The following is a 12772-nucleotide window of genomic DNA, read 5'->3' on the forward strand; positions in this document are numbered from 1 at the left end:
CAACTCAATCTAGCCTCACCTGCCAGCATCCAGCCCACATCCCTCAATTTAAAATTCTCACACTTGATTTAACTCCTGATTGTGATCATCCCTAGCTCGCTGCATCACACAACCTTTGAGACCTCAACAATCCATTCTGTTCGAGAGTCCCAATGATCTGTTAATTCATTACCTCACCTGTGTGGCTGCTTTTACAGTTGCCAAAGCAACAAGGTCTGAAATTCGCAGCCAAAACCTCTCAGGTCTGCTTTCCTCCTTTAAGACATTCCTCAAAACCTGCTTATTTGGCAATGCTTTTGGTCACCTGACCTAATATCACCATCTCTGGCCTTATGTTTAAAATTCTCAGTAATATTTTTGTGAAATTATAAGCATGATAATAAAAATACAAACTGTTGTTGATTTGGACATTATCTTCAGATCTTTACTATTGCTGAATGAATACTCTGTAATGTCTCTTAACCAACCACATTGTGGGAGCACCTTCACCACACAAACTGCAGGTGTACAAGAAAGTCAAACATCACCCTCTCCACAGGCAACAGGGCTTTGAAATTGATCACTGGTATCTGTGGAAGGAGAAATGCAGTTGATGTTTCGAGGAGTGCAAAACGGATTACAGAGAATGAAAACGGTGCAGAATGTGATAGTCAGAAATGGAAGGAAGATATACTTGCTTATTGGAAAAAGGAATTCTTGACTTAAAGATTTTCCAGAAAATATTGATAAACAGCACATGGTCAGGGGTTGGGCGGCAGTGAAAAATTAACTTTTAAAAATGTCTGCAAAATTAATAGTAAAATTCCAAACAGACCAAACATTCACCCATTGTTCGAGATTGAGGAAGCTAGATATTGACAAAGTGGTCATGAGGGAGCCCAGAGATGAAGCTGTTTTGATCCTACAGTCATAGAGATGTATAGCACCGACACAGACCCTTCAGTCTAATTCATCCTTACCAAACAGGAATCCGAACCTAATCTATTCCCATTTGCCAGCACTTGGCCCACATCCTTGTAAACGCTTCCTAATCATATCATGTATCTATTTAAATGCCTTTAACATGTTTTAATTGTACTAGCCTCCACCACTTCCTCTGGCAGCTCATTCCACCCACTGCATGAAAGAGTTGTCCTTTTGGCCCCTTTGAAATTTTATCTGTTCACCCTAAAGCAATGCCGTCTACTTCTGGACAACACCACTCCAGAGAAAACACCTTGTTCAATTACTCTATTGCTGCCCCTCATCATTGTATAAACCTCCATAACATCACCGCTCAGCCTATGGCACTCCAGGGAAAACAGCCCCAGCCTTTTACGCCTCACCCTGCAGCTCAAATCCTCCAACCCGAACAACATCTTTGTAAGTCTTTTTTGAAACCTTACAAATTTCAAAGCACCCTTCTGATAGGAGGAAGGCCAGAACTGCACACAATATTCCAAAAGTGGCCTAACGAATGTCCTGTACAGCAACATGACCTCCCACATCCTATGCTCAATGCTCTAACGAATAAAGGAAAATATAATGAACACCTTCTTCATCATCCTATCTACCTTCAGCTTGACTTGCAAGGACTATGAACCTGCAGCCAAAGGTCTCTTTGTTCCGCAAACGTCTCCAGGGCCTTGCCATTCAGTGTATAAGTCCTGCCCTGATTTGCTTTTCCAAAATGCAGCACCTAACATTTATATAAATTAAACCCCATCTGATCAATATCTCATTGTAAACTGAGGTAACCTTCTTCATTATCCACAATACCTCCAATTTTGTATGACCTGCAAATTCAGTTACGGTACCAAATCACATAAAGAATGATGAAACAAATCGAGAAATAAACATCCATTTCTCTGAGTTTCAATGTGCTCTGTGTAAATCCTGCCCAATGACTCTACCAGAGAAAGGCTGCACATGCGCTTGGCTGCTCCTTGCCCCCTACAAAGCTGGTGGCTCCGCTCGTGTCCAGTGAATCTTTGCCCCAAATAAAGATGGCGGCGGGCACCCATGCCTGCAGCCACACTGAGGCAATTCCCCATTTACTGAAAACACGAGACTGGGACGTTCAAATTTCTGTTTTCCGATGTGCACATTTTGTTTGAAAACTCCGCTCATACAGAATCTCTCCCACCTCCTGCGGTTCCACAGACAGCCTTGATTTTTGCGGCTACCTATTCTCTGCCTGGTTACTCGTTTGTCCTTAGTGTATTTGTACAATCACTTTGGATTCTCCTGAAACCTATTTCCTAACTCTATCTCATGTCCCCTTTTTGCCCTCATGGTTTACCTCGAGTATATTCCTACTTCCCCTATACTCCTCTAGGGATTCACACAAAAACAGCTCTCTGTACCTGCCATATGCTTCCTTCATTTTCTTGACCAAGCCCTCAATTTCTTTCGATGGCAACATTATCTGCACCTATCAGCCTGGCCTTAACAGGAACACACTGTCTGTGTACTCTTGTTGTCTGCAGGCCTATGGAGGCAATGGCAGATGAGGACAGAGAAGCAATCCTTCCCAGTAAAGAGGTAATGTTGGGAAAGATAACAGCCTAAAGGTAGATGGGTCTCCTGGCCCTGATGGATTGCATCCCAGGAGTAAAGGAGATGGAAGGGGTTGAGGTTGGATGGGGGGGGGGGGGGTGAATAACAAATAGACTTGTGATAATTCACTAAAATGTGTTGGATACTGGGATGGTTTTGACAGACTGGAAGCTGCAAATGCGGTGCCACTATTTTTCAAAAAGGAACCGCTAGCTTAACTTCTGTAGTGGAGAAAATGCTTGAATCTCTCAAGGAAGTTGTGGTGAGGTATCTGGGTAGAAATTGTCTCATTAAGCAAAGACAGCATGGATTCATGAAAGGCAGGTCATGTTTAAGAATTTACTGGAATTATTTGAGGATACGACGAATGCGTTGGTCAAGGCGGACTCGGTGGAAGTGGTGTACTTGGATTTCCAGAAGGTATTCGATAAGTTGCCACACAAAGGCTGCTGAATAAGGTAAAGATGCACAGCATTATGGGTAATGTATTATCATTGATACAGGATCGGTTAACTAACAAAAAATAAAGAATGGGAATAAACGGGTGTTTGGGTTCGTGTTGGCACTACAACTGTTTGCAACTTACACAAATATTTTGGAGTTGAGGACCAAGTGTACGGTGTCAGAGTTCACATTTGATACAAAGATGAGGTAGAGCAATGTCTGCAGAGGCCACTGTCAGTCTGCACAGGGATGCAGATCGGTTAAGTGAGTGGGTAAGGGTCTGGCAGATGGACTTCAATGTTGGGATATGTGAGGTCATCCATTTTGGTCGGACTCACAGCAAACTGGATGATGAAATGGGTGAAAACATGCAGCAGGCTGCTGTGCAGAGGGAGCTGGGTGTCCTTGTGCATGAATCACAGGAAGTTGGTTTGCAGGTGCAGCAGATAATTAAGTGAAGGGAATATTGTCCTTCATTGCTAGACAGATGGTTATGCTGCAGCTGTACAGGGTGCTGGGGAGGCCACACCTGGAGTACTGAGTACAAGTTTGCTCCTCTTACTTCACCAAGTATGTACTGGCACTGGAGGGAGTACAGAGGCGGGTCAGTAGTTTGAGTTGGAAGTTGAGAGGATTGGAGTATGTGAAGAGATTGAGAAAACTGGTACTATAGTCATCGTAATTTAGAAGAATGGAAGGTTGGAGAGGAAAAAATAAAATTATGAAGTGAGTAGATAAGATGGAAGCAGAGAGGTTATTTCCACTGTGGACGGGTCAAACTAGAGCATAACCTCAAAATAAGGAGAAGCAGATTTCGGACTGAGTTCAGGAGGAACCTCTTCAGCTAAAGGGTTCTGTATCCGTGGAATTCCCTGCCGAGTACAGCATTTGACGTTATCAACTTGAATGCCTTTAAGGCAAAATGTAGATTTGTAAACAGGAAAATTATCAAGGGTTATGGTGAGAGAGCAGGAATGTGGAGCAGAGGCCATGAAAGGCTCAGGCCTGATCTTATTGAATGGTAGAGAAGGCTTGAGGGGCCAGATGAAAGTTCTTGCCTTGTGCCATCAAAATTGGCCTTTGTCCAAATCAGAACCTTAACGTTTAGATCTGGTATATTATTTTCTGTAACTATTTTAAAACTAGTAGAAATATCAGAGAATTCCAAACAGTGTGGAAGCAGGTCATTAGGCCTGTCATATTAATACTAACCCTTCGAGCCTCCTAACCTCCCTCTGTAACATTGCATTTCACTGGGCCACCAAACCTACACATCCCTGAACATTATGGGCAATTCAGCCTGGATAATCCACCCAACCTGCACATCCCTCAACACTGTGGGAAATTCAGCCTGGATAATCCAATCTACCCTACACATCTTTGGACTGTGGGAGGAAACCAGTGCACCCGGACGAAATCCATGCAGAAAACCCCAATAAGGTGATCATTCCTTTCTTATTTCCCAGTTCCACCTAAATAACTTCACTGGGCGTACTCCCAGGAATATCCTCCCTAAGCAAAAACATAATGCTATCCTGAATCAAAAATGCAACTCCCCCTCCTCTCTTGTCCCGCTTCCTATTATTCCTGTAGCATCTATACCCTGGAACATTAAGCTGCCAGTCCTATCCATCCCTGAGTGATCCCTCTGGAATTGCTATAATATCCCAGTGCCATGTTCAAATCCATACGCTGAGCTCATCTGCCTTCCCTGGCAGGCCTCTTGCAATGAAGTAAATGCAGTGCAACTGCTCAGTCCGACTTCATTCAGCGCATCATATTAAGACTGACCCTTGCCTGCCTTGACTATTTGACGTCTGAACTGTACCAGCCTCAGACATACCTCTTTTCTCACTATCTTCTTGGGATTACACCCACTACCTCACTTGTTTCATGCCTCCCGATTATCACTAGCAAGTCTCCCTGCCTAGATATTAGACACCTTCCAATTCAGGTACAATCCATCTTTCTTATGCAGGTCAACTCTACTCCAGAGGAGATCACAACGATCCAAAAAATGTGAATCCTTTCCCCCTGCACCAGCTCCTTAGGCATTCATTGAGCACCTCCTCCTGTGTAATATGGACATTTTTCAAGATGTCACCATTTATTTCCCCACATTCTATATCTCCCATGTACTTCTTCATTGTAAACACTAATGCAAAATTCTTGTCTCCGTATCTCGCCCATCGCCTGCAGCTCCACACAATGGCTGCCTTGCTGATCTTTGAGGGTCACCTCTCAATCTTTGACTCTCCAGGGAAATTACCCCGAGCCTATTCAGCCTCACCCTGTAGCCCACATGCTCCAACTCTAGCAAAGTCTTGGTAAATCTTGTCTGAATTATTTCAAGATTCACAACATTCTTTCCAGAACAGGGAATTTAGAACTTAAAACAGAATTCCTGAAATGGCTTAATCAATGTTCTGTCCAGCCACAATTTGACGTCCCAGCTTCTGTACTCAATGCATTGACAAATAAATATAAGCATATCAAACACCACCTTCACTAGTGTGCCTACCTTCGACTCTTCTTTCAAGGAACAATGAACCTGCACTCCATGGTCTCTATGTTCAGAAATATTCCCAAGGACTTTACCATTAAGTGTATAAGTCCTGCCCTAACCTGCCTTTCCAAAATCCAACAGCTTACATTTGTCAAAATTGAACCCAGTCTGCCATTCCTCGCCCCAATGGCCCATCTGATCAAGATCCTGTTGCATTCTGAACCAGCCTTCTTCATTGTCCACGACACCTTCAATTTTGGTGTCTTCTGTAAACCTACTGACCATATCTCATATATTCACAAACAAGTCAATTATTTAAGGACCCAGTATCCATTCCTGCAGCGCACTGCTGCTCACAGGCTTCCAGTCCACAAAGTAACCCTCTTTCACCACCCTCTGCCTCCTACCTTCAAGCCAGTTTTGTATCCAAATGGCAAGTTCTCCCAACATTTTATGTTACCTATCCTTGCTAAGCAGTCTGCTTTGTGGAACATCGTTCAGTGTCAATGTAGACAACGTCCACAGTCTATCTTCAACAAAACTCAATCAAGTTAGAGAGAGAGAATTTCCCACACACAAAGCCATGTTGACTCTCCCTGTCTTTCCTTACCTTTCCAAATACATGTAAATCCTGTCCCTCAGAATCCCTTCCAACAACTTGCCTGCCACTTACTTCAGGCTCACTGTTCTCTTGTTCCCTGGCCTTTCCTAACCACCTTTTTAAATAATAGCACATGTCTTCCAGCACCTCGCCTGTCACCAATGACAATATAAATATCTCAGTGAGGGGAACTGCCATCATTTTCTTAGCTTTTCACAAATGCCATGGATACACCTTAACAGGTCCCAGTGATTTATCCACCTTGCTACGATTTAAGACATCCAGTACTACCTCCTCTATAATATGGCCAGGAGCCTGGCAGCAGTGGATAATTCATTTACAGAAAGGTCTGTGAACGTAATCACAAAATACTAAACAGAGCAAAAATACACTCAGAGACTGAGGAAGCTAGATAATGAACAAGTGGACATCAAGGAGCTCACAGGCAAATCAGAGCAGTGTTCACTTTTATGATCCCACAGTCAGAGATGTCCAGCACCGAAACAGACTCTTCAATCCAACCCGTCTATGCCAACCAGCTATTCTAACCTAATCTATTCCCGACTTGGCCGACATCCCTCTGAACCCATCCTATTCTAATGCCAATATAAATATCTCAGGGAGGGGAACTGCCATCACTTTCTTAGCTTTCCACAAATGCCATGGATACACCTTAACAGGTCCCTTAAATGCGACAATTTTTGTTGCCCTTTAGGCTCCTGTTAAATTTTCCCCTCACACCCTAAACCTATGTCCTCTAGTTCTGGGCTCTACCACCCCAGGGTAAACACCTTGTGTACTTACGCTATCCATGCCCCTCACGATTATATAAACCTCTTCAACATCAAACCTCAGCCTATAACACTGCAGGGAAAATGGCCCAAGCCTATTATGCCTCTCCCTGCAACTCAAATCCTCCAACCCTGGCAAAGTCCTTGAAAATCAATTCTCAAACCTTTCAAGTTTCAGTGCCTCCTTCTGATAAGAGGGAGACTAGAATTGCACACAATATTCCAAAAGTGGTCTAACCAATGTCCTGTCCAGCTCCTTTACTCAACGCTCTTACCAATAAACGGAAGCATACCAAATGCTTTCTTCACGATCATATCTAATTGTGATTCTACTTTCAAGGAACTGTGAACCTGCATTCCAAGGTCTCTTTGTTCAGCAAGACTCTCCAAGACCTAACAATTCAGTGTGTGAGTCTTGCTGTGATTTGTTTTTCTAAAATGCAGCACCTCACATTTATCTAAATTAAACCCTATCTGTCACTCCTCAGCCCATTGGCCCATCTGATCAATATCCCATTGTATTCTGAGACAACCTTTATCACTGACCACAATACCAACAATTTTGGAGTCACCTGCAAACTTACTAACTGTACTGCCTCGATTCATATCCAAATCACTTAAATGAATGACGAAACAAATCCAGAGAAAAAAAACAATTTCTCTGGGTTTGAATGTGCTCTGTGTAAATCCAGCCCTATGACTCTCTACCAGGTGGGCTGCACAGGCTTCCTGCTGTTTATTCCTTTCCTTTCCGACAACTCTCCGCCCGCGCTGTCTGCGATGATCACGTGGTATAGCCATGTCCCGCCTCTCGCTCACTGATTGGTCAGAGGGCCTTCTGTCTTGCCAGGTCCTCCAGCTCCGCCCGTGACAACAATCATCTGGGGACCATTGTTGGCTGGAGCATGCGCACTGCTTCGTGGCTTTTGTTGCTGCTAATAAGTTACAAGAGTGAGGGACAAAGTTAAAAACACACAACAACCTGATGAAGCAACAGCAAACCTAGTGCTTCCAAATAAACCTCTTGGACTATAACCTGGTATTCTGTGAATTTTAATTTTGTCCATCCTAATCCAACACCAGTACCTCCAATTCACGAGTGAGGGAGGAATGCATAACATAAGAACTAGGAACAGGAGAAGGACATCCTGCCCTTTCAGCTTGCTCTGCCTTTCAATAAGATCATGGCTGATCATTTCGTGGACGCAGAACCAGCTACCAATGTTCTCACTATATTCCTTATTTATTTATTTATTTATTTTTAAAAAGGTACCATAGCTTTAAAAACATTTACTGAACTAGCATCAACTACTTCCCTTGGCAATGAAGTCCATTGAGGTTAAGAAGTTCCTTCTCAATTCAGTCCTAAATTTTCTGCCTCTAATCTTGAGTTGATGCCCTCTTGTCCTAGATTCACCTGCCAGTGGAAACATCCTCTCTACTTCTATTTTATCCATTTCATTTATTATTTTATATGTTTCCATTCTTCTGAATTCCACTCAATATAATCCCAATCTACTCAGTCTCTGTTATGCCAAACCCCTCAACTCTGGAATCAACCTATTTAACCTCCTCTACACGCCCTCTAGTGCCAATACGTCTTTTCTCAACGAAGGAGATAAAAACCACATGGAGTATTCCAGGTGTGGCCTCACCAGCACCCAATACAGCTGTGTGAGAAACAAAGCTCACACACTTCAATAATTGCAGTCCGAGACAAAATCTTAATCAGCAGTGACCTTTATTTTACACTTGCAAGAGGGTGTGATGTCAACTGCCTATAAGGCAGAGGACATACACACACCAAATTCAATTCATACACAATATTTATATAATTTGGTTTATTTTGTTTTACATTGCTCCTCCACTGCCTACATCTTCCACTTCCCTAAGACCGGCCCCCAATACTCCTGTTTATCTCATGCCTTATGTAGCCTTGTCTGTGGCAAAATGCTTATTTCTGGCCTCACAAGGCTGTTTGACCTCATCCCGCTCTATGCCATTGTTAGGCATATTCTTTCTTCATCATTATCTACCCCCTTCATCTGTGCCTTTCCCGAGGCCGTTCTGATCCCCATGACCCTTTTAATTGGGGTTTGTTTCTGTGTTTCTGTAAAAGTGGGAAACAGGTGTTTATACCTACTGTTTGTACAGGCGTATGTAGCTTAACTTCATCTCCTCACAACATCTTATCTATTTGCCTGTAATGTCTACCATTGTTTTGTAGTCACGTTTCATTCCGGCATACAATTTTAGCTAATACAAAAACAATTATATATTTCCTCCACATCGTTTCCATTCTATTTGACTCAGCTCTTGGCTAAGACAATTACACACTGGTTCATTTACTTTGTAAAATGGAATTGCAGAAGTAACATTATTTCTCCCACACCCCACAATTTCCCTTTTTCTTTAATTGCCATTTGTTATCTTCTGCAATTTTTCTTTTAAGCATCGCCCCCAAAATTCGCAAGCATCATTCCGGAGATTTCATCCATCTTGGTCTCAGTCATCTCCTCATTATGTAGTTGATATAATTCTTCTGTCTGATTCCCTTTTAGGGGCACCTGTTTCATCAAGGCTGTTTCAATCAGTCTTTGGGTGAGCCCTCGTATACAGGGTATGATACAACAGCCAATGGCCACCAATACCCCGACTACTACTATCAGGGAAGTAAGGATGGAAACCACCACGTCATTCCATTTTCGAAACCATGATTCAAGCCATCCCGTTAGAGATGTATTTACTCCTGAATTCTCAGCCAGTTCCTCTGCTAAGGTAGTCAATCCCCTTAAGGCCCGAGTAATTGAACCATCAGATGCAGTGTTATTAGGAATAAAGATACAACAGCTTCCTCCTAACACCACACACACACACAACCTTTTTTCTGCTAAAAATCATGTCAAGGGCCATTCTGTTTTCCGATGCCATCCTACTTGTTGCATCAAGCTGTTCTGATATTCCTTTAACCGCATCTCATGTATAATTTATAAATCGCTGTTGATTATAGAAAATGTAATTTATCCAATCTACATTTTTATTAATTGTAACCCACCAAAAGAGAGCTGACTCAAAACCTGCTGCATTCTGGTTACGAGCCTTGAATTCATCAGGTACTCCCCTAGGGACACCTACCGAATTGAGATAAATCCTGTCATCGACAGAAGTGTCTAACAGTAATCTCCTACCCCTTCCCTTTTTCCCATCTATCTTTTCCTTCTCAAATGCCAGGGTAAATGGAATTGCCAATTGTACAATTGCACATCTCCCTCTCCAATCCGGAGGTAGCGTCGGTCTCAATATTTTGCTTCCACTGTACCACCACAGATCCGCTTGGGGAACCTTCACTGCTGAGTAGTTCCATCCCTTCTCCGTTTCGATAACATTCTTAATCTCTGTACATAATTTTAGCTCCCCCAAATCTTTCAACCGACTTATACCTCGCCTACGCACACATGACGTGTGATTTCCAACTGCGGCAGAAAATGTGGGGGGACCTTTTGAATCTTTCTTCTCCAAGGAGGGAACATCAGAGATAGGGAGGTACAATTCCTATCATTCCATGCAGTCTCCTCCTGATACAGGGCTATCATACATTTCATGCCCTTCCTGTCTTGCTTCCACCCGAGCGGAAAGGAACCACCTGGGCCACTGGCCTACCGGAGGCACATGCATAGCAATTGCCCTTGTTCAGACTTTTTCACAGTATACTTTACCCATTCAACCCAGGCATTTGCACCCCCGTACCCTGTTTCTATTTCAATGGTCTGTTTCTAGTTCTTCACCTCTATAAATTTTACTACTTTAGGATCATCAGGAGGGGTGAAAGATTGTATCTTATTATCCAGTAGTTCTAGCCGCTTTCCCTGTCCTACACTAATTCGGAAACAACATTCCAAGAAATCCTTCCCATTTGCTTTCATTTCTATCCCAAATGTTTCATTTAATTGTATCTCATAGGTGCCCCCCCACCCCACCCCTCCCCTCCAGAATTGCTTCGTGCCATGTGGTTTTCCTTATTGTTAGGTATATTGGGTTACACTTTTTATTAGGACAATCGCGAGCTGGTCGGAAGGGGGCCCGGTGTACTGTGACGAGACCATTATACCAAGTACCATCTCCAAGGCAACCCCATAGGGCTTAAGATGTATCTCAGAGCTGCTGTACTGTCCCTGCTTATGTACAGTCCCACAATTTACTAAGCTGCACGCATCAGTGTCTATTACTTGTGGATTATCAGACTCAGGAACCGTTAAGATAAATGTGAAAATGATATTTGACTAAATCCTAATTCTAAGAGGGCGAGCATCATAACTCTAATCATTCCCAGTATTCTAAACATCATGCTGAAGCACAACAAGACTTAATATACAATCTTACAGAAATAATCCCACGCTTGCGTCGCCACTGTATAATCAGGTACTCAAAGTGTCTTTAGTTTGAGTTTCAGCGGATCTTGCGTTGATTCGGCTGTCCAGACTTCTTCCTCAACTGGAGGGTCCACTGGCCCATTGTTCCGAGTGTAGTGAGTCCATCCTTTCCCCACTGTCCTTATTGCCGTTTCGGTAGTCAAAAGAGCCTGATACGGCCCTTCCCAGTCCGGCTGCAATTTCGTCTCTGTCCATGATTTTACTGAGAGCCAATCGCCCTGCCGGATGGGATGAATGGTGAATTCAAGGGGTGGAGTCTGTGCCAATAAACCCTGTTTCCTGAGGAAAGACAAAGAGGAGGACAAGCCCAGTATATACTTCTTTAAGAACAAATCTTTAGTTTCGGGAATTGGCAATTCTCCATTCGTTCCCAGATAAGGAAATGCAAATAAGATTTCATAGGGAGATAGTCCCAAGTCTTTCCTTGGGGCTGTTCGTACTCGCAAGAGAGCTATAGGTAAACATTTGGTCCAAGGGAGTCTGGTTTCTATTATCAATTCAGAGAGCTGTCGTTTGAGTGTGTGGTTCATTCTCTCAACCCTTCCCGATGATGGCGAGTGCCATGGAGTATGGAACTCCCAGGAAATTCCCAACCCTTTTATTACCCCCTGAAACACTTTAGAGGTAAAATGAGTTCCTTGGTCGGGATCTATAAGGTTCACTAGCCCATATCGGGGAATTATGTGCTCTAATATTGTTTTAGACACCCCACCCGCAGTGACAGTAGCTCGGGGGTATGCCTCAACCCAACCAGATAGATGATCTACTATGACCAGCATATATTTTAGTAAACCTACTCTGGGTAGTTCAGTATAATCTACTTGTATACTCTGGAAGGGTCTCAATCCTGGGTCTCTTCCTCCCGGGGTCTGTTTTCTCAAGACTTTCTAATTTACCTTGCTGCATATTATACATCCCTCACATATGTGTTTAGCAATTGTATATATTCGTTTACATCCATATTCCCTAAGAACAAAATCACACATTGCTTGTACTCCCCAATGACTGCCTTGGTGTAGGACAGCCATATTCTCTCGCATCATCATCCATCAGGTAACATCCAATGCCCGTCTGCTGTTTTTGAAGCCTCTAAATCTTTCAATTCTTTTTCCTCTCTTTCAGTAAATATAGGAGCTTCCCGAGGACCTGGAACAGTAGGTATTATGGAAGGAATCACCACTTCTTGTGGGTCCAGGCCTGCCTCCTTAGCCACTTCATCGGCTAATCTATTTCCCCGACCTTTTGGTTCATTTCCTTTCTGATGACCAATATCATGCACTACTGCTATTTCTCGGGAGAGTAATAGGGACTCCAAGACCCGTTTAATCAATTCTTCATGTACTAATTCCTTCCCCCGGCTATTGATCAGTCCTCTTTCCTGCCATATCTTTCCGAAAGTGTGCACAACACCAAATTCATATTTAGAGTCAGTGTATAATGTTCCCTCTTTATTTTCTAATGC

This window comes from Chiloscyllium punctatum, chromosome 18, assembly GCF_047496795.1.
Source record: "Chiloscyllium punctatum isolate Juve2018m chromosome 18, sChiPun1.3, whole genome shotgun sequence".
NCBI classification, from domain to species: Eukaryota; Metazoa; Chordata; class Chondrichthyes; order Orectolobiformes; family Hemiscylliidae; genus Chiloscyllium; species Chiloscyllium punctatum.